We start from the raw sequence: 21,230 nt of genomic DNA on the forward strand, positions 1-21,230 counted from the left end.
TGGTGTTCCCGGGAAAGAGTGGGAGAGAGGAGAAAGACACACACAGTTAACTTCAGACATCACAGGGCCCCGGTGTGTCTCCAGCTTCATACTGATTGGCACGTGAAACTGTGTGGGGCTAGTAAATGAACCAACCAAAAGGATTATGGAGAACATAGCTGGGGCTCACACAGAGTGGTGTACAGTTTCTGATCCCATCAGCTAGAGTGGAAAACCTCATAATCCACGTCAGAGAGAAGACTCTACAATAAATGCTGCCCTGGCTCCATCTAAAACACATCAAAATCAAGACCCAGAAGAATCAAAATGTGTCTAGGTAACTTAATTTTATAATGGCATGAATCTTTTGAATGCTTACAGGTACCCCAAAATATCCAGCACTCAACAAGGTGAAATTGTCAGTGTCTAACATCCAGTCAGAAATTAGCCAGCATGCCTCTTCCTCAATCTATGTCCTCAGTTCTGGTCATTCTGTTCCACGTTATGGCCACGTACGTGAACGTTAGATGAAAGTGAAAGTGCTAATCGCTCAGCTGTGTCTGTCTCTGCGACCCCATGGACTGTAGCCCGCCAGGCTTCTCTGTCCATGGGATTTTCAAGGCACGAGTACTGACGTGGGCAGCCATTCCCTTTTCCAGGGGATCTTCCTGTCCCAGGGATCAAACCTCGTTCTTCTGCGTTGCAGGCAAACCATTTGAGCCAGCAGGCCCTTTACCACCTGAGCCTCCTGGGATGCCCACCTTAGAGGGCAGGTATTAAATGTGTCCTGCACTCATCTCGGCCACTTTCTCTGAGGGCTCAGCCTAGACCTTTTCTCCTCTGGGAGAATTCCAGGTCTCACTTCTCTCTCTGCGTTCTTTCTAAGGCTGTTTAAAGCCACCTTTTAGAAGAAAGGCAAAAAAAAAAAAAATCACTCTAATGGCCCCTGTCTATTTCTCTTTAATTCATTTACTCAGAGCTGCCACTTTGGGAGTGAATGACACACTTGCCTGACAATTTCTTGACGTTATAATGTCACTCAATACAAAACCCAGCAAACCATAGCTTTGATAAACAGTGTAGCAGTTTAATGATGGGAATATTTGCATCCTGGGTCCTCTTCTAGGCAAACCGCCTCAAAGATACAAGAAGCTTCAAGTTTAAAGGCAGAAAACAGCAAAAGCTTAAAATGTTAATTATTCAGGCCAAAAACATAAAATTCAAAATACACGCTCTAAAAATGACCACATATTCTTATGTAGCATACCCCCTTGTATAATTAAGCCTTGTATTTTGGAAAGAATTTGATTTCCTTTTTGAAGAAGAGCTAAAAAAATTCCATAATGTGTGCATTGCCTAATCTCGGTCCCTTTATTAAAACACCTTGGGAAGTAATAATATATCAAAAAAAATCAGCATTGAAAAGATTTGAAAATGTAGTGAATTGCAATAAACTCCTTTCCAGATGACAGTCTCAAAGGCTGGGGATAGACTCATGGATTCACCTGGAAACTCTTGGTATCTTTGGACTGTCCTCTTAGACAACCAAAGGGACACATACTCAAGTATTCTTCACATTCCTACCATTTGCCTGACTGCATTGGATGCTAAAGGCTTGGAATAAAATGAAGCTAAGACTCGGTCCCTCACTTAGTGATGTACTTATTTGGGTAGTTTTGGTTCGGCCTCTGCTGACAGTTTACTCTGTATTGTTGTTGCTTAGTTGTTAAATCGTCAGACTCTTTTGCAACCCTGTGGACTGTAGCCCACCAGGCTCCTCTGTCCATGGGATTTCCCAGGCAAGAATATTGGAGTGGGTTGTCATCTCCTTCTGCAGGGCACCTTCCTGACCCAAGGATTGAACTCATGTCTCCTGCTTAGCAGGCAGATTCTTTTTTTTTTTTCTTTTTTTTTTTATTATTATTATTATTTTTTTTTTTTTCCAGTGGGTTTGTCATACATTGATATGAATCAGCCATGGATTTACTGGGAAGCCCTTATTCCACATTACCTAATGGTTAAAAGTCCTTATTTTGGAGTCAGGGCATCTTTCTGTGGGTACCAAGAGAAGGCAAGACTGTGAAGGAGGGGGAATAAACTTTATTTCTCTCCTCTCCCTCTCCTCCTTTCACACCCTCCATCTGGGCTGTGGTAGGTAGAGAACCTTGGTGTTTCCAGCCTTAGTTGTAAATTGTCCTGCTTTGTCCAGCTCCTCCTCTAAGCACTGCTCTCCCCTCTGTCTCCTCATGACTAAGCCTCACTCCTGCCTAGCTGTACACATTCTTAGAGTTCAAAACTCACTTTGGAGAACTTCCCTGGGGGTCCAGTGGTTAAGACTTTGTGCTTCCAATGCAGGGGTGCAGATTCGATCCCTGGTTAGGGAACTGGGACCCCACATGATGCAAGATGCAGCCAAGAACTAAATATAAATAAATAAATAAACAATTTTTTAAAAACTCACTTTGGAATACTTTGGCTTCAACCTAAGGCTAACTTCTTCTGGCTCAGCCAAACTCAGAAACAAATCTACCTTCTGCAAGGAACGACATCACTGTTTGGCAAGCCTTTGGACTCTCTGTTGGATATTACCTTGGCAATCAGCCCCTGCTGGCCTGGTTTGTGAATGGCTTGTGCATTAATGTTCAAGACCCAGCCTGATTGCCTGAAATTCCTCCCGATGGATTGTACTTAGCGGTGTCCTACTCCTTCCCACGTCCAGTCTTTGTATATAATGTTCCTTCTCCCTGAAACTCTTCTCTCTCCATCCTGCCTTACTTCTCCAATTTTCACCTAGTCTATGCCATTCTTCAAGTGTTACTTCCCCAGTCTTTTGGGTGAGGTAGTGTTTGGTTGAATTGTGGCTCCCATATTGATATGTTGAAGCCCTCATTCCCAGTACCTTATAACATGACCTTATTTAGAGATAAGTTCTTTGTAACTCAGCTGGTAAAGAATCCACCTGCAATGCGAGAGACCTGGGTTTGATCCCTGGGTCGGGAAGATTCCCTGGAGAAGGGAAAGGCTACCTACTCCAGTATTCTGGCCTGGAGAATTCCATGGACTGTATAGTCCATGGGGTTGCAAAGAGTCAGACATGACTAAGCAACCTTCACTTTCACTTCTTTACAAAGGTAATCAAGTTAAAATGAGGTCTTTAAGTTGGGCCCTAATCTAATAAGATTGGTGTCCTTATCAAAAGGGGAAATCTGGATGGAGATACAGAGAGAAGACAATATGGAAACTCATAAGGAGAAGATGAACCATCTGCAAGACAAGGAGACAGGCCCTTGGCCCTCAGAAGAAACCAACCCCGCTGATTCTTTGATCTCAGACTTCCAGCTTCTGCAACTGTGAGGCAGTGCATTCCTCTTGTTGAAGACACTCAGCTCATGGTAGTTTGTTATAGCAGTCTTTGCAAACAAATTTCGCTTTTCCAGGAAAACAGAATCTGAAATGAAGATTTGCAGTAAAAAAGTTCACTGGGAGTGCCTTCAGGATCAGCACCTGTGGGTGAAAGACAGAAGGAGACCGGGTAGAGAGAGGAGTGGAAGTACAATGCATTTGCTATCCAGAGCTCAGCTGAGTCCAAGGTCATCCTGAAGCCGGTAGCCTTTCAGTGTTGTCCGTCTTGAGCATAACGAGGTAAGGAGGGGAGGCCAGATCTTTATGACTAACACCCCCCTCCTTCCAACAGGGATCAGTCATTGGATGTGGGAGGGGACACCTTGGCTAAGGAGACTTCCTTTGACTGGAGGCAATTCCTGCAGAGGGACTCAGCAAAGATCCTGCAACACCAAAGCCAGCAGCTGAGGAATGAGTCATCTGTCCTGCAGAGGGGAGCTGAGAAGCATCACAGCATCGGCTACCACCTCCTGGACAGGTTTGCCTTCCCACACTCCCATCACACCACTGACCTCTGCTTCTGCTCCACAGTCTCACCACAGAGGTAGCAGATTTGTACTGTATTGTACCTTTTTCATTTATTTGTAAACTTAACACTTAGAGTAAGAGCTGGACAGTAACTGTGCCAAGACCTGGTTTGTTTTTGCTCAGTTTTACATGATCTATGGGCTTTCCGGTAGTTCAGATGGTTAAGAGCCTGCCTGCAGTGCAGGAGACCCTGGTTTGATCCCTAGGTCGGGAAGGTCCTCATTGCATTATCTGTGTTTAGAAAAAATTGCCTGGACTTTTCAGTGATAGGCATGTAATACATTTTTGTGGCCAGATCAATGAATTACCACTGTCCTTGTCCTGAGTATGACATGCTTATCACACCAAACTCCCCTGATTGCTGGAATTCCCTACCCCTTCAATTTACCATCTACCATCTCTCCTGCATCATTAGTAAATGAAAATAGATAAAGATGCTTTGACATTGGAGTGAAAGGACCTGACTGTGGATCCTTGTGCTGAGTGGATCCTTTGGTGTTCTGGACTGAATTATCCACCCCCACCTTCATATGTTGAAGTCCTAATGCCAGACTGGTTCCAAATAGGAAAATGAGTACCTCAAGGCTGTATATTGTCTCCCTGCTTCTTTAACTTATATGCAGAGTACATCATGAGAAACGCTGGGCTGGAAGAAGCACATGCTGGAATCAAGATTGCTGGGAGAAATATCAATAACCTCAGATATGCAGATGACACCACCCTTATGGCAGAAAATGAAGAACTAAAGAGCCTCTTGATGAAAGTGAAAGAAGAGAGTGAAAAAGTTGGCTTAAAGCTCAACATTCAGAAAAATAAGATCATGGCATCTGGTCCCATCACTTCATGGGAAATAGGTGGGGAAACAGTGGAGACAGTGGCTGACTTTATTTTTGTGGGCTCCAAAATCACTGCAGATGGTGATTGTAGCCATGAAATTAAAAGACGCTTACTCCTTGGAAGGAAAGTTATGACCAACCTAGATAGCATATTAACAAGCAGAGACATTACTTTGTCAACAAAGGTCTGTCTAGTCAAGGCTATGGTTTTTGCAGTCGTCATGTATGGCTGTGAGAGTTGGACTGTGAAGAAAGCTGAGCACAGAAGAATTGATGCTTTTAAACTGTGGTGTTGGAGAAAGCTCTTGAGAGTCCCTTGGACTGCAAAGAGATCCAACCAGTCCATCCTAAAGGAGATCAGCCCTGGGTGTTCATTGGAAGGACTGATGTTGAAGCTGAAACTCTAGTACTTTGGCCACCTGATGTGAAGAGCTGACTCATTTGAAAAGACCCTGATGTTGGAAAAGGTTGAGGCCAGGAGAAGAAGGGGACAACAGAGGATGAGATGGCTGGATGGCACCACCGACTCGATGGACATGAGTTTGAGTAAACTCCGGGAGTTGGTGATGGACAGGGAGGCCTGGCGTGCCACAATTCATGGGGTCACGAAGAGTCGGACACGACTGAGCGACTGAACTGACTGAATGCCAGCACCTTAGAATAAGACTGTATTTGAAGAGAGAGCCTTTAAAGAAATAGTTAAGGTTAAATGAGGTCACATGAGTGGATTTTAATCCAGTAAGACTAGTGTCCCTGCAAGAAGAGAGAGACGCTAGGGATTCAGGTGCACAGAGAAAAGGCCTTGTGAGGACACAGACCAAAGGCAGCCATCTGCAAGCCAAGGGGAGGGGCCCCAGGAGGAAGCAATATTGCTGGCACGTTGATCTTGGATTTCCAGCCTCCAGAACTGTGAGAAAATTAATTTCTATTTATTTATTACACTATCTATTAAGTCACCCAATCCATGGTGCTTTGTTCTGGAAGCAAGGGCCACCTTGAGTCTGAGTTTCCTCATCTGTTAATTAGGAGTAATAATTTCCATTGTATGGAGGGAAGGGAGAATTGAATGAGATAATATGTGCAACTCCTGGATGGATGGGGGTACCATTCACAGTGTGGGGGACAGACCGGCACGTCTATGCAGCAGTGGTGAACGAGTTCAATTCGGGACTCACTGATTACCGGGTGGCTGTGGGACATCCAGGTGGGCAAAGGTACATACAGTGCTAGTTAAGTGTTAAACTGATATTGTCCTCCCTGCCCCCAATTTTCCCTCTCCCTCATTTTCATGCGTTTCTTTTTTTTTTTTAATTAATTAATTTATTTTACTTTACAACGTTGTATTGGTTTTGCCATACATTGACTTGAATCCGCCATGGGTGTACATGTGTTCCCCATCCTGAACCCCCTCCCACCTCCTTCCCGATCCCATCCGTCAGGGTTATCCCAGTGCACCAGCCCCGAGCATCCTGTATCATGCATCGAACCTGGACTGGCGATTGGTTTCACATATGATAATTTACATGTTTCAATGCCATTCTCCCATATCATCCCACCCTCGCCCTCTCCCACAGAGTCCAAGAGACTGTTCAATACATCTGTGTCTCTTTTGCTGTCTCGCATACAGAGTTATCATTATTCCATATATATGCATTAGTATACTGTATTGGTGTTTTTCTTTCTGGCTTACTTCACTCTGTATAACAGGCTCCAGCTTCATCCACTTCATTAGAACTGATTCAAATGTATTCTTTTTAATGGCTGAGTAATATTCCATTGTGTATATGTACCACAGCTTTCTTATCCATTTGTCTGCTGATGGGCATCTAGGTTGCTTCCATGTCCTGGCTATTATAAACAGTGCTGCGATGAACATTGGGGTGCACGTGTCTCTTTCAGATCTGGTTTCCTCGGTGTGCATGCCCAGGAGTGGGATGGCTGGGTCATATGGCAGTTCTATTTCCAGTTTTTTAAGAAATCTCCACACTGTTCTCCATAGCGGCTGTACTAGTTTGCATTCCCACCAACAGTGTAAGAGGGTTCCCTTTTCTCCTCACCCTCTCCAGCAATTATTGCTTGTAGACTTTTGGATAGTAGCCATCCTGACTGGCGTGTAATGGTACCTCACTGTGGTTTTGATTTGCATTTCTCTGATAATAACTGATGTTGAGCATCTTTTCATGTGTTTGTTAGCCGTCTGTATGTCTTCTTTGGAGAAATGTCTGTTTAGTTCTTTGGCCCACTTTTTGATTGGGTCTTTTATTTTTCTGGAATTGAGCTGCAGGGGTTGCTTGTATATATTTGAGATTAATTTTTTGTCCGTTGCTTCATTTGCTATTATTTTCTCCCATTCTGAAGGCTGTCTTTTCACCTTGCTTATAGTTTCCTTTGTTGTGCAGAAGCTTTTAATTTTAATTAAGTCCCATTTGCTTATTTTTGCTTTTATTTCCAATATTCTGGGAGGTGGGTCATAGAGGATCCTGCTGTGGTTTATGTCAGAGAGTGTTTGGCTTATGTGTTCCTCTAGGAGTTTTATAGTTTCTGGTCTTACATTTAGGTCTTTAATCCATTTTGAGTTTGTTTTTGTGTATGGTGTTAGAAAGTTTTCTAGTTTCATTCTTTTACAAGTGGTTGACCAATTTCCTCAGCACCACTTGTTAAAGAGATTGTCTTTTCTCCACTGTATATTCTTGCCTCCTTTGTCAAAGATAAGATGTCCATAGGTGCGTGGATTTATCTCTGGGCTTTCTATTCTGTTCCATTGGTCTATATTTCTGTCTTTGTGCCAGCACCACACTGTCGTGATGACTGTGGCTTCGTTTCATAAGCCACAAAGTTTGGCTTTCTCCACCCAGCCTCTCCACCTCTATTTTACCCTCTCCCACTCCTTATAACCCAGCAGCATAAAACAACTATCTGGCTGCCTCAGGTCACTGGGGAATCATTTGCTTTATGGAAAAATATAAATAATGGAAACGCATGAAGTGTATGAGAGATAAGTAGGAAGTTTCAGAGTGGAATAGGCTCCTTTTGTGTTACAAAGATGAGCCTTGGTGGCGCAGAATGATTTATGAGGTTTTTGATAGCACTTTCCATGAGAAGAGACCCGGGAAGGCAGGCAACCTCATTTATTAATATGAACTACTTCCTTTAAAAATTGTATATGGAGACATGTAAACAAAAATGCCCGGGGCATGGATTCTCTGCACTTTAGTTTTTTCTGTGCTGTAGAGAAATAAATTTAGAGTGCATTAAATGGTTACATCTGGGAAACTGTATCTTATTGTTTATGCTTTGAAATGAGGAAGAGTGAAAAGTGAAGTCTCTCAGTCGTGTCCGACTCTTTGCGACCGGATGGACTGTAGGCCTACCAGCCTCCCCTGTCCATGGGGTTTTCCAGGCAAGGGTACTGGAGTGGGTTGCCATTTCCTTCTCTAGGAAATCTTGCCAACCCAGGGATCAAACCCAGGTCTACCCACATTGTGGGCAGACGCTTTACCATCTGAGTCATTAGGGAAGCCTGTATTGAAATGAGGAAAGGTCTGTCCTGAGCTCAACGTGTGTATATGCGTACATCTGTGTGCACATCTGTGCATGTGTACACACATGTATACATGTGTGCTTGGACAAGAGAGTGCACACAGAGAGAGGAAGAGACCAAATGTTTGTTTATATTTTCTAGTCTTTATCCTATCTCAAGCTGTTATCTGTTTTTCTCTGGATACCTGTACGTGCTAAGTCGCTTCAGTTGTGTTCGACTCTTTGCAAGTTGATGGGCTGTAGCCTGCCAGGCTCCTCTGTCCATGGGATTCTCCGGGCAAGAATGCTGGAGTGGGTTGCCGTGCCCTCCTCCAAGAGGTCTTCCCAACCCAGGAATCAAACCTATGTCTCTTATGTCTCCTTCATTGGCAGGTGGGTTCTTTACCACTAGTGCCAGCTGGGAAAGCTTTAGTCCTCTGATTACAAGTATAACGTAGGACCCAACAAAATGGCCGGAAAGAAGAAAATAGAAACTAAAGCTACCCAGAGAGAAGCTCAGACTAGACTTTCTTGTCTGACCCACTCCCTGACTTATTTTCATTCACTGAATTATAAGCCACAGCATGTTATAACCAGGAAGGGACACCAAGGTCATCTGGCCCACCTCCCTCATTTCAAAGACAGGAACAGGAGGAAGAGAAGCAGAGTGACATGACAAACGGCCGGAGGAACAGCCAGTGGAAAAACCCCACACAAGTCTGGGCAGGTTTCCATGCTGCGAGGCCACTGACTGTGTGATCCACATGAGAGTCAAGGTCAGGGATGACGGGTTTTTGAAAGGGCAGCGCTAGAGTAGGGCTTTTTAATTTATGAAATTGAAGCCTACTTTGCAGCTTGCAGGTCGCCAGCTGAGGGGCATAGGGTGCCTTTGTGACAATTAGACAAATGCACCACCTCCATGTTCATGACCCAGGGAAAGAAACGTGCCTTTGAGTAAAACAGGAAACTCTCCCTGCCCCACCCTGAGTAGGCACAGTCTGTTCACAGCTCCTGGTTGGAGTGTGGAATGCAGGAGGATTTCAGCTCCCACTTGCCCCTCTGTTGGACTCTCTTCTACTCTGGGATATCCCAGGCAGCCCCTGGTAGAGCTCTCCCTGTTCTGGGGCTGGGAGATGGCAGAGTGCTTGGGTAGCTAAACAAGAACTGGGCTTCTCTAAGCTGTTCCACCTTCCTGCTGCTTCCTGCCTCCTTCCTGTCCCTTCTACTTTACTTCTTTCTTTTCTCACTATCAGCTAAATTGGCTGCCATGGCCTCATCCCAGGAACTAAGATGCTATTTCAGAATAACATACTGAGACGTGTACACTTGTAAGTAACTGTGACAGTCATCAGCTCAAGAGAAACTTCACCCAGACTCACACTCGAAATGTCTGTAATCATTTATTTGATAAATGAGAATCATGTTCATGACGCACATTAATAGCTTTCTTGGGGCTTGGCGTCTTACCTTTAACTTATTCAGTAAAACCTAGAAGTTACAGTTTAGGGTCATAAATATTAATACATGTTTCAGTTCATCTGTTTCCTTAGTCTGTTTTTCATAGCTCTTCTATTTCTCTAGCATGCGGGGTCACCAAAATTAATACAAATGGAAAATGAAAGGAATTTTTTCCATGTTCCCTTAGAGCTAAAACTAGACAGTGAGAAGTTGAGGGAAAAGCATAATATAAAAGCCAGGAGACCTAATATAAGCCCCTGTTTTGTTACTTCTTAGACAAGTGATATTGGGCAAGTCACTTGAATATGCCATGGGTTTTTTTTTTTCAATTTGGAAAAATGGGAGTAAAAACAAAGTCTAACTTTTTCAAGAAGATGTTTGTAAACATAGTTCTCAAGCACTGTGCAAATGTTTGTTATCATTTCTTTTTACTGTACTTGGCTCATTAAAGATGGCCACAAATCCTTTGCAACTTCCCCCATAAAGAGGTGGGGTCTCCTTCCTCTCCCACATGAACTCCAGACTGGGCTGTGACTTGCTATGACCAATGGGGTGTGTGTGTGTTGTCAGAGTTGCTCAGTGGTGCTCAGTTGTTCAGTTGTGTTGACCGTTTGCGACCCCACGGACTGTAGCCTGTCAGGTTCCTCTGTCCATGGAATTCTCCAGGCAAGAACACTGGAGTGGGTTGCCACTTCCTTCCCCAGGGGATCTTTCCAACCCAGGGATCAAACCTGAGTCTCCTGCATTACAGGCAGATTCTTTACCACTGTGCCACCTGGTCGAAGAGAGCTGTGGGGTAAACCTGGTAACGTCATGTTAATACAATAGAACTTTGGGCTTTGTTTCCCCAACCTAATACAATCTTTAGGAGACTGCTGCATACCCCAGAAAAGAGACGACGAGGATCTGTACCACGAGGATGGGGCCATAGGAGAGAGAATAGCCAAAATAAGATAAGGTAATGTAAGGTAAAACCCCCAGGAGCTTTCACCATCAAAGAAGATGGTGAGGAGTTAAGGAGTTGAGTATCCTCTGGGATCCAATGAAAGCTCTACTGTCTGGAAGGAATGAGCAACAGAACCTTCAAGCAATTAGACAAATGTAATGAAGCTGATGGTGGAGGGATCCTTTGGAAAAGTAGTAGCCGTGGCAACAGACATCCAGCAAGGCGATGGAGAAGCCGGAGCACAGAGTGACCTGGCAGGGACAAACACAACAGGAAAACTAATAGAAGAGGCTGTGCTGAAGCAGCCTAAACCTTCTGGGCAAAGTGGGCGGGGGGTGGGGGGTGGATCTGGGTTTAGCTTGCTGAGTATGTCCTGCGCGTCCCCTTGCCTGGGCATGCTTATAAAGCTTTGAGGGATTCAGGTTATAGAGGGAGCAGAGGGAGACAGGAGGTCCCCTCTGTCCTGTCGTCTTCCTAAGAACTCGCCTGAAGAACTAACTTCTTGAGATCTTTCCTGGCTGTTCCCTAGGAGCCGGGAACCCAGACTGCGCAGACTAAAATGTTCCTGAGATGAATGGAGCCCAATATACTTGCTAATAAGCCATGTTAGAAGTTTATGTGGAGCGTGGGGGTGGAGGAAAACAGCTCATTAGAGGCATAACTGATGATCTGGGCGGGTCTCAGAGGCAATTGCTTTGAGACGTTACGTATCCTATTTTCCGCCTTCTCCTACCTCAGCCTAGTTTCTCAGATCCTCAACCAAGTGATTAAGAAATCCATGTGTTCTTCCCCCCAGTCTATTTTCTTTTGCTGCCAGAGTCTCTATTTCCACTTCGATTTTCCCCTGTAGATTTGAATGCAGCAAATCCTGTGAAAACCTAATTGAACTTTTGTTTTCAATGTGAGGATTTAAAGCAGAATGAAGCTGAATGGATGTGGTACAGAGAGTAGATTTTAACTCAGCAGAGCATTCTTTTTGTGTGCTTGGAAAGACATGACATTCCTTAAAGGATAATTTTCCCAAAAAGGCAGAATCATGATTCTCATAGAGCTATAAAATGAACACGTTAAAGATTTTATTTGACTCATTAATTGAGAGAAGCAGCCAGCTGTTATAACTAGATTAAGAAGAATCAAAGAAGCACAGATTTATACCGCAAATTCATACCAACTAAAGGAATGTTGACATAAATGTGCAAATGGAGGCGAAACCGCCTTTTTCTTGGATTAGGGGAAGGGCTGTCCCTCCCATGCAGAGAATTCATTCTCATGTTTATAAAAAGAGTTGGCTTGCATTGCTATCAGTTATCTACAGTATTCAGATGAAAATAGTGCCCATGGAATCAGAGTCAGATAGCCCAGAAGCATGTGCTTTAGACAAGGCTGAGTTTCTCACTGAAGCATACATTTTTTCTTACACATTTAGACTAGTCCTTCCAGCTCAGGGAATTCACTCATTGGCTTCCTCCATGGATGACTTGGGCTACCTCAGAAAAAGCAGATCACAATTAACATCTTAAATCAGCAACAATCTAGGTTGAACTAATGATAATTTAGGTTCAATAGTATACAAAAACTCTGCTCCTAACAAACTCTATCCCCCTTTTGTTGTTTTTGTCTCAAATTACTTTTTTTTTACACTGTGTTAGGAAGAAAACATGAGTCTAATTGCAATTTGCTTGGCAGGTGCCATACAAATAACCCAAATCTAAACTTGACTCTGTCTAATTTTCATGGAAGGACATTAAATTGTATCTCATGTTGAATTAAATAACCAATACTGAATTTGGCAATCATAGAAAGGGTCAGGGACCTGAGATCAAGTCCCAGCTTTCTGGCTAAGGAGGTATGTAATCTCTGAGCTTTGGTTTTCTTATCTGCAAGGTGAAAGAGGTCAGACTAGATGTTTTCAAAGGTTCCTTTTTGTTCTTAGTTCCTATGACTATTTCTCATATTAGTGGGCTGTTTGCTGTTTTATATTATTGTGATGATTAAATTTGTGTCTCAATTTAGTGAGGCTATGGTGCGTATTTTTGAGAATTTTTTTTATTCAGTGGATAATTGCTTTTCAACGTTTTGTTGGTTTCTGCTATAAAGAAACGTAAATCAGACATAAATATATGTATATCTCCTCCCTCTTGAACCTCTCTCCCACCCTCGTCCCATCCTTCCCCCTAGGTTGTCACAGAGCATATGGGCTGAGTGCCCCTACAGCAACTTCCCTCTAGCTATCTGTTTTACATATGGTAATATACATGTTTCAATGCTACTCTCTCAATATGTCTCACCCTCTCCTTCCCCCACTGTATCTACAAGTCCATTCTCTATTTCTACGTCTCTATTCCTGCCTTGCAAATAGATTCATCAGCACCATTTTTCTAGATTCCATATATATGCACTAATAGATAATGGGTGTTTTCCTCTTTCTGACTTACTTTACTCTATAACAGGCTCTCAGTTCATCCACCTCAGTTCAACTGACTCAAATTCGTTCCTTTTTATGGCTGAATAATATTCTATCATATATATGTACCACAACTTCTTTATCCATTCATCTGCCAAAAAACATCTAGGTTGCTTCCATGTTCTGGCTATTGTAAATAGGGTATGCAGATATTTCATCAGACATTATTCTGGATGCTTCTGTGAAGACTTTTTTGGATGAGATTAACATTTAAATTGAGGGACTTTGAGTAAAGCAAATGACTTTCCATAATGGGGGTGGGCCTCATACAATCAGTTGAGATTTTAATAGAACAAGAACTAACCTCCCCCAAACAAAACAAGAATTCTGCAGAAGACTGCCTTTGGGCTTGAACTACGGCTCTTCCCTGAGGCTCCAGCCTGCCAGCGCACCTCATCGGTATTTGAATGACTCACCAAGCCTCCATAATGGTGTGAACCAATTCCTTAAAATAAATCTCTCTCTCTCCCTATCTATCTATCTATTATAACATATACATAAAGAGATCCAACAGAATATGGAATGAGTACACACACACATTCCTGTTGGTTCTTTCTCTATATTTTCCTCTGAAGAATCCTGACTAATACAATTACTATGAGGAAAGAAAGATGGAGTTGCTGGAAATGGATAGTCATAGACTCCTCTGAAATATGATAAAACTGGTATTTTTTTCCCCATACTCAGGACAGAAGAACAAAGTTTTGCGTACACATGTCAACCTATTCAAAGGAACACCTAGACTTCTTTCATAAAATCCAGCACATTTCTTAAGTAGAAAGAAGAAAAGAGAATGCTTGAAAGTGAGAGCCCAGTTCCCTAATGATGGCGGTTTCATATTCTAACCATCAAGTGGAGTGGGCAACTTTCACGTAAATGGCTCAGAGGGTCAGGAACCTAAGTCCCTTCCCAAATTCCTAGTGGAGTCTGGTTTTCTCCCCGGGATCTAGAAGGGTGGGATTATTAGCCTTGAGTTTTCACTACCATGTTCACATGACATATGATTAGACTCACCAAGTCAAATTCACATTTGACCCCTGGATTTATTAAAGCCAACGATAAACAGATGGGATCAGACTGAAGAAGCTGGTTGGGAACCAAGGGCTTATTCCATACTGGCGACACATCAAGACCATTTTGCTAATGACACCAACTGTGCCAGTAACCCATTATGGAACAAGTGATTCTTGTAGCACTGACTTTTAAGCATAAAATATGCCAAAATGATATTGGGTTCTTTTCCTACTTTAGTACTAATACAATATCCTTACATCCTTTCCTATCTAATTATCCTTTTTTTTTCTTTTTTAGTAAATAAGAAAATTGAAGGGGCAATCAGGTCAAGTAACTCACCCAAGGCTACAAAGGTAGTTAGGAGTGGAGACAGATTTAACTCAGCTTCTCTGGCTGTCAGCTCTTCATTTTTCCATTCCATTCATAGCACCTCTCCCATGGCCCATTCTTTCCCCACAACCCCTCCTACTGAGAGGCCACGGACTAGTGCCTCAAGCGGAATGCCAAAGGTAAGAAGCTAATACTGCAGTGAAAAAAGAAGGAAAATAAACACCACTTCTCAATGCAGCAGTCATTGGCAAGGTGACTTTATAGTGCCCATAAAGCTTTATCAGTGGAAAGGTAGGGGTCATCACACACACACACACACACACACACACACACACGCACAGCTGGTGGAATCTAGATTGTGGAACCAACAGAATCACCTCTGTGACTGTTACTGACTGAGGAAAGTGCCCAAAAGATTCCTCTCTGAGGTTTGCTTATGTATGCCTCCTGTAGAAAAGACTTAAAATTTCACATTATGGATAAGCTTGATGGTGAATGTGTAGGTTTTTAGTCATTCAGTGGAATTTATTAAACAACTACTAGGGTCAAGACTCTGACCCCAAAGAATCAAGAGAGGAACGCCAACATAGAATTCCTGGGTTCTCCCCTCCAGGATCTTTCTATCTAAACTTGCCACGGAAGATTTTATAGTTAGAGCCAGAGAGACATACCACCAATTGAGAGATGCTTTATAAAGTAGATGACATCTGAGCTGGACCTTAAAGGCTGAGAGCAACTTCCAGTTGGCAGGAAATGGAGAGACCTGCATATTCAACTAAGGAAACAGACATGGACATGTGAGAGTGTGGTGGTTAGGGGACAGAAGGCCAGAGCACAGGCAAAATGAAGGATGTGGAAGGACATGAAACTGAATTTTCAATGGCTGTTTTTGGTTTGTTTTTGTTTTTTGGCCATGCTTCTCAGGTTGCAGGTTCCCCAATCAGGGTCAAACCCAAGCCCACAGTACTGAAAATGCCGTGTCCTAACCATTGGACCTCCAGGAAATTCCTCCTATGGATTTTAAATGCTATGATAAGGAATGTGTGTTATATTTTATTATGGTTGCTGGGTCTCCACTCTTTCTTCCTGCAAGAGAAGTACACATCCCCATTCATTGCCCTGGGATTTTCAGTGTCTCCAATAGGAGGAGTATACATTTCTGCCCCACTGACATTGGGCTTGGTCATGCGATTGCCTGGACCCTGACGTATAGACCACATATGCCATGTTTGAGCAGAAACCTTAAGAGTCTTTGTTTCCAATAGCTCTCTTACTTTTCCCCCTCTGCACCAGAATGGCTTATTCCACAGGGGACCTGCTTCTTCAGCTGAGTTCTGGAATGAAGGTGATCCACGGAGCAGAACCACAGCTGACCCCACAATGACCCATGACTAACATGAAACATAAGTGAGAAATAAGCCGTTGCTTTGCTGTGGTAACTGAAATTTGGGGGATGTTTGTTGCCACAACAAAACTGAACAATGATTCTTTCTTTAAACTCTATTCTGAAGGCAATAGGTTTTAGAAAAGACAACAAAAATTTTCCTTTCTCCTCTCCCTAGTGGTCCCACTAGTTTCAGTGGTGAACAAAATGTTTTAATTCCTGACTCTATTCAGATTCAATTACTCCAATGTCAGAAACATTGGGGGTAGAGGAGGATAAAATAACAATTAGCTTAATACTCACTCTTCTTAGCCACTGGATCAGAGTCACCTGGAATCTAAGTGAATCTGATAAATTGCACTGTGAGCATCCAACACTTTGTAGCTGATAGCAGCAAAAACATCATTTCTTTCCAAATTGTTAAGGACAGCACCAATTTGCCAGATAGGAATAAAGATCTCAAATTTAAACTTGAAGCTTTACTTTCCAATGATGGAATGTTCCATTTGGCTTCAACAAAGAAATAAATGGACAGATGTTTCGTGCTGAGACGACCACCAGAGAAATACTGTCCACAGCACGGAAACTGTGTTGCTACCGATGTAAGCAAGCTTAAGAGATGTTTAACTTTCACTAGATTATTGAGCAGGATTTGAGAATATATTTGTTAGTACCACTATTTCTCATGTATCATTTAATTAAGTACCAACAAAGATGCTCATAGAGGGCTTCCCTGGTGGCTCAGATGGTAAAGGATTTGCCTTTAATGCGGGAGACCCAGGTTCGATCCCTGGGTTGGGAAGATCCCCTGGGAGAAGGCTACTCACTCCAATATTCTTGCCTGGATAATTCCATGGACAGAGGAGCCTGGCAGGCTACAGTCCATGGGGTCGCCAAGAGTCAGATACAACTGAGCAACTAACAGTTTCAAGGATCCTCATTCATCATGTAGTGTGAGAAGGAGGATGACAGGAGGAGAGATCAGGAGTGTGAATAGCACTGGTAACAGTGATGATGATTTAAAAAATAAGAAAGAGAATGGGCTCTGGATACAGCTAAACCTCAACTGCAAGAATGGTTTGCAACTTACTAGTTATAGATTCTGGGGAAAATACCTGAAACAAAGTTTGCTCATTTATAAAATAGATGTAGTAAAACTCTCTGCTACAGTGATCATGAGAATGATATGAGATAATGAAGTTCTTGGCATATGTAGTAGATGCTCATACATGTTGCTGATGTTTTCTGTCTTCAACTTTTAGTATCTATCTGCTTCTCACCCAAATGCTTTTCCTTAACCTCATCAAAATTCTACCCATCCTTCAGTGTCTGGATTTATCCTCTCATCAAGGCATTCTCTGACTTCAGTGTGTGGTACTCTACCTTCTCTGAAACATCAGCAAAGGCCATGGAGGTTCATTTTTTTAAAAATTGTAATTAATTAGTCATTTATTCAGCAAATGTTTCCAGGGTGCCCTATTCTGCAACAGGCACTGTTATAGGTGCTGGAAATACAGTCGTGAATAAAGTCTTGCTCTCACTGAGCTCACACGATAGTAGGAGGAGAGTGGTAACAATAAACAAATAAATAAACATGTAGTAAGTGAAATAATGATAAGTGTTTTGAAGAAAAATAAAATAGGGCAGGAAGAAAAAGGGATACCAGAGTGGGATGGATACTATCTTATATCAGATGGTCAAGAAAGGCCTCACTGAGGCAATACTGGAGTAGAGAGAATGAGCTATGAGGAACCTGTGGGATGACATTTCAGGGTAAAGGGTCTAGCCAGTGCAAAGGCCCTGAGGCAGGAGAAATCTTGGCACGTTTTGGGAAGGACACTAGTGTGTGAGCAGAGTAAGCCAGGGAGAGTGGTGGAGATAAGGTCAGGAAGGCAGGATCTGGTAGGTGATGGGAAGGACTTTGATTTTTAGTCTCAATGAGTTGGGAATCCATGGGAGGCTTTTTGAGCAGAGAAGTTACATAATTTTACTTTTATTTTTAAAAGGCTCACTCCATATGCTGTGTTGGAAATAGATTTCAGAGGAATAAGCACAGAAGAAAAGACGAAGTTAAGGGGCTTTTGCAGTAAGAGGTGAGAGGCAATGGTGACTTAGACAAGATGTAATAATGGAGGTGTGATAAACATGGATCCTGGTTATATTTTGAAGAAGGAATAAAAAGACTTTCTGATAGATTGAATGTGATGGGAGAGAAAGAAAGGAGTCAGGAATGACTCCAAATTCTCTGGTCTTCATAACTAGGAGCACAAGGAATATTGAGAGGAGTAGATTTTGGGTGGAAGGAGATTCATGCTCATTCTGGCATCTGTTGAATAGTTATTTATTCAATATCCAAGTAGTTATTTATTCAATACCCATTAAGCAGATGGATATGTAAGTCTGGAGTTAGAGGAAGACATCCAGGCTTGAAATACAAATCTGAGACTGAAAGGCATGTAAATAGACTTTAAAAAGCTGTGAGACTGGAGGTTATTGCAAGAGTGTTCAGGGATTGGGAAAAATAAGAAGGAACAAGGAAAGGAGACAGAGAAGGAGCAACCAGGGACAAAACTGAGAGTGATGCCCTGGAAGCCAAGTGGTGGGAATAAAAAGAAAGTGGTCAACTGTAAAATATGCCAATAAGATGAATAAGGTGAATGCAGGTGATCAAAGATATACATCTATCTTAACATCTTTGAGGACCCCAAAGCAGCCTAATTGTTATCTGTTCTGATCTTCCATAGCTGACTTAGTTAGCAGAAAGTAATCTCACTATCCATATGGGCTGTTCTTTTACACCTTGTATCACATAAAACATAGATTTCCTTTCCTCAAAAGCATCCCTCACAGAATATATAAAGTAGACTAGATGAAGAATCTAAGATAACAAGGAGAGTTGGGTCACCTCAAACCTCTAATTTCTGCACTTAAATAATTCTTTGACCATATCTGCCAGCTGAAGATGCAGCCTTCCACCAAAGTACTAAGCCCTGTCTTCCCCTCTGCCTCCTTCTCTGTGCTCCGTCTCAAATCTGTGTCCATTCCTTGGAAGAACTCAGCTCTGGGACTCCACTAAATACCCAAAGTCTCTGCTGAGCTGGGTTCTCACACCTTCCTCTCTCACCCACTCATCCACGTCAGAACAAAGCCTCTCTTCCCTCCAAAAAAAAAAGAAAAAAGAAAGAAAAAAAAAGATGTATAAGGTGAAGACCAAGAATCAGCCATTTAATGTGGTAAGATGGAGTTTGCTGAAGATCTTGATAAGAGCAGTTTTCAGGAAACAATTTTGAGAATGAAATCCTGACTGAAGTGTATTTAGTAAAGAGTGGAATGGGAATTATTGGGTCTAGAAGGCTCATCCAAAGGGATTTCCTGTAAAGGAGACCAGTAGTTAGAGGGGAGGGTGGGATCAAGGCAGATTTTGCTTTATTTTTGTAAGATGAGTGGTAATTCAGCATGTTTGTATGCTACTGGGAATGACTCCATAGAAAAAGAAACATTGTTGATTAGGAAAGAGAAGAGATGGTTGCTGGAACTATGTTTGTGGACAGGTGAGAAGGGATGCAATCAAGAACACGGTGGAGGGTTTGGCTTCACATAGGAACCCAACTAACTCATCCAGGGAAACAAGCAGAAAGCAGATACAGTGGGAGAAGTAGGAGCTGAGAGAACAGGGAAGTTCTCTTCTGTGAGTCTCTATTTTTTTCCCTCCAATAAAATAGAAAGAGGTTAAAAAATCAAGGAGATTCTGGAGGTTCAAAGAGAGAAAAGAACATGTGAAATAGTGATCTAAGGAAGTAGAAGACTGAGTGAATCTTGACAACATAGAAGGACTGCCAGCTCTACACACCCACTGAGTTCGGGAATCATCAATATAAAATGAGACTTGTCACTGTGGTTGTGGAGGTTCTCTCCAGTACAATCAGCGGCTGGGTGCAGGTGAAGAGTGGACAGGAGTTGAATTGAAGCATGCCCCAGGCATAGGGCAAGAAGGAAAAGTGACTGTAAGAGACTGGGAATAAGGACAGGGACCACAAGTAAACAGTTGTTAATGATGGGTGTGGAATGTAAGCAGAGTAGGAGGGAGGAAAGGACAGATCTTAGAAAGACAAGAGACAGTGACCTGAAAAGACATTCAGCGGGTGAGAATGGGATGCACAGAATGGCCAGATCGAGGGTATGGCTATGCAGTAAGTGACTGAGGGTGAGATGGTTGGATGGCATCACCAACTCAATGGACATGAATTTGAGCAAACTCAAGGAGTTGGTGATGGACAGGGAAGCCTGGCATGCTGCAGTCCATGGGGTCACAAACAGTCAGACACGACTGAGCGACTGAACTAAACTGAGGTGACTGAGGAGAGACAGGACAACCACTCATCAGTATTACCTAGGTCTAATGCCCCCAACAAACCCTTAGAGAAGACTAGCCATGTCTTTAGGTCTTTTTCCCTGAGCATCCAGCACAGGGCTATGGGTTTAGCAGGGACTTCATTTATGTTTATAAATGTGTTCCATGAAAGTTCAGTCATTGAGGAATACAGAAAAATTGAGGCAACAAGACTCAGATTTTCTATTATAAACTATGTCCCCCCACCACACACACAATTACTCTAAGCCATTGGGATAACTAAAAAGGATCCCTGACCCTAGAAGTATTTAAGTCATGGTTTCAATTAGTCAACCCAATCATAGAATTCCATGGCAAGAGGTCATTTGTAATTTGTGAAGGCAAGAATTTGGACTTCATGGTTTGGAGTCTTAGCTGGTGAGGCTAGACAGCTACTTAATGTCTACATATCAGTGTGGTCATATTATTTTATAGCTATTATCAGTTCTGTGGGCATTCTCTGAAGGGAAGAAAATAAATTATTTGTAATAATTGTCTAAAATCAAAAGCTGTATTTTCCTTGGGGAATCCACAGAGGCATCTGCATACAAACTTCAAAGCTGAGAAAGCAAGCAAATTTCACATCCATTTTATTTAAATGGACTCACTGTTTTAATCTGTATATCAGCATGTTGCTAAATAACCAGGCCAAAAACTACCAGGCATTGGGGGAAATTATCATCAGCCAAAACTAGCATCCGCAGCAAACTCAGGGAAGCAACAGAAAAAAAAAAAAAACACAACTTTTTCCAGTCATGGGCTGGGAGAATGAAAATAAACCAAGATTTTTAAAGAATTCACCTTGTCAGATAAAATGTACTGCCCTGTTCAGCAGTGGATGGATAATTGGAAGTCTGAGGCTTATAGAAATCAATCAAATCTGAGCACACAGCAGAAAGAGAGTGGGGTGTAATTTAATGTTTGGGAAGAGCCTGCTCCCTTTCCACTCACCCTGCCCAGGAAAACAAGTCCTCAGAGGC

Source organism: Cervus canadensis, chromosome 7 (genome assembly GCF_019320065.1).
Source record: "Cervus canadensis isolate Bull #8, Minnesota chromosome 7, ASM1932006v1, whole genome shotgun sequence".
Classification (NCBI taxonomy): Eukaryota; Metazoa; Chordata; class Mammalia; order Artiodactyla; family Cervidae; genus Cervus; species Cervus canadensis.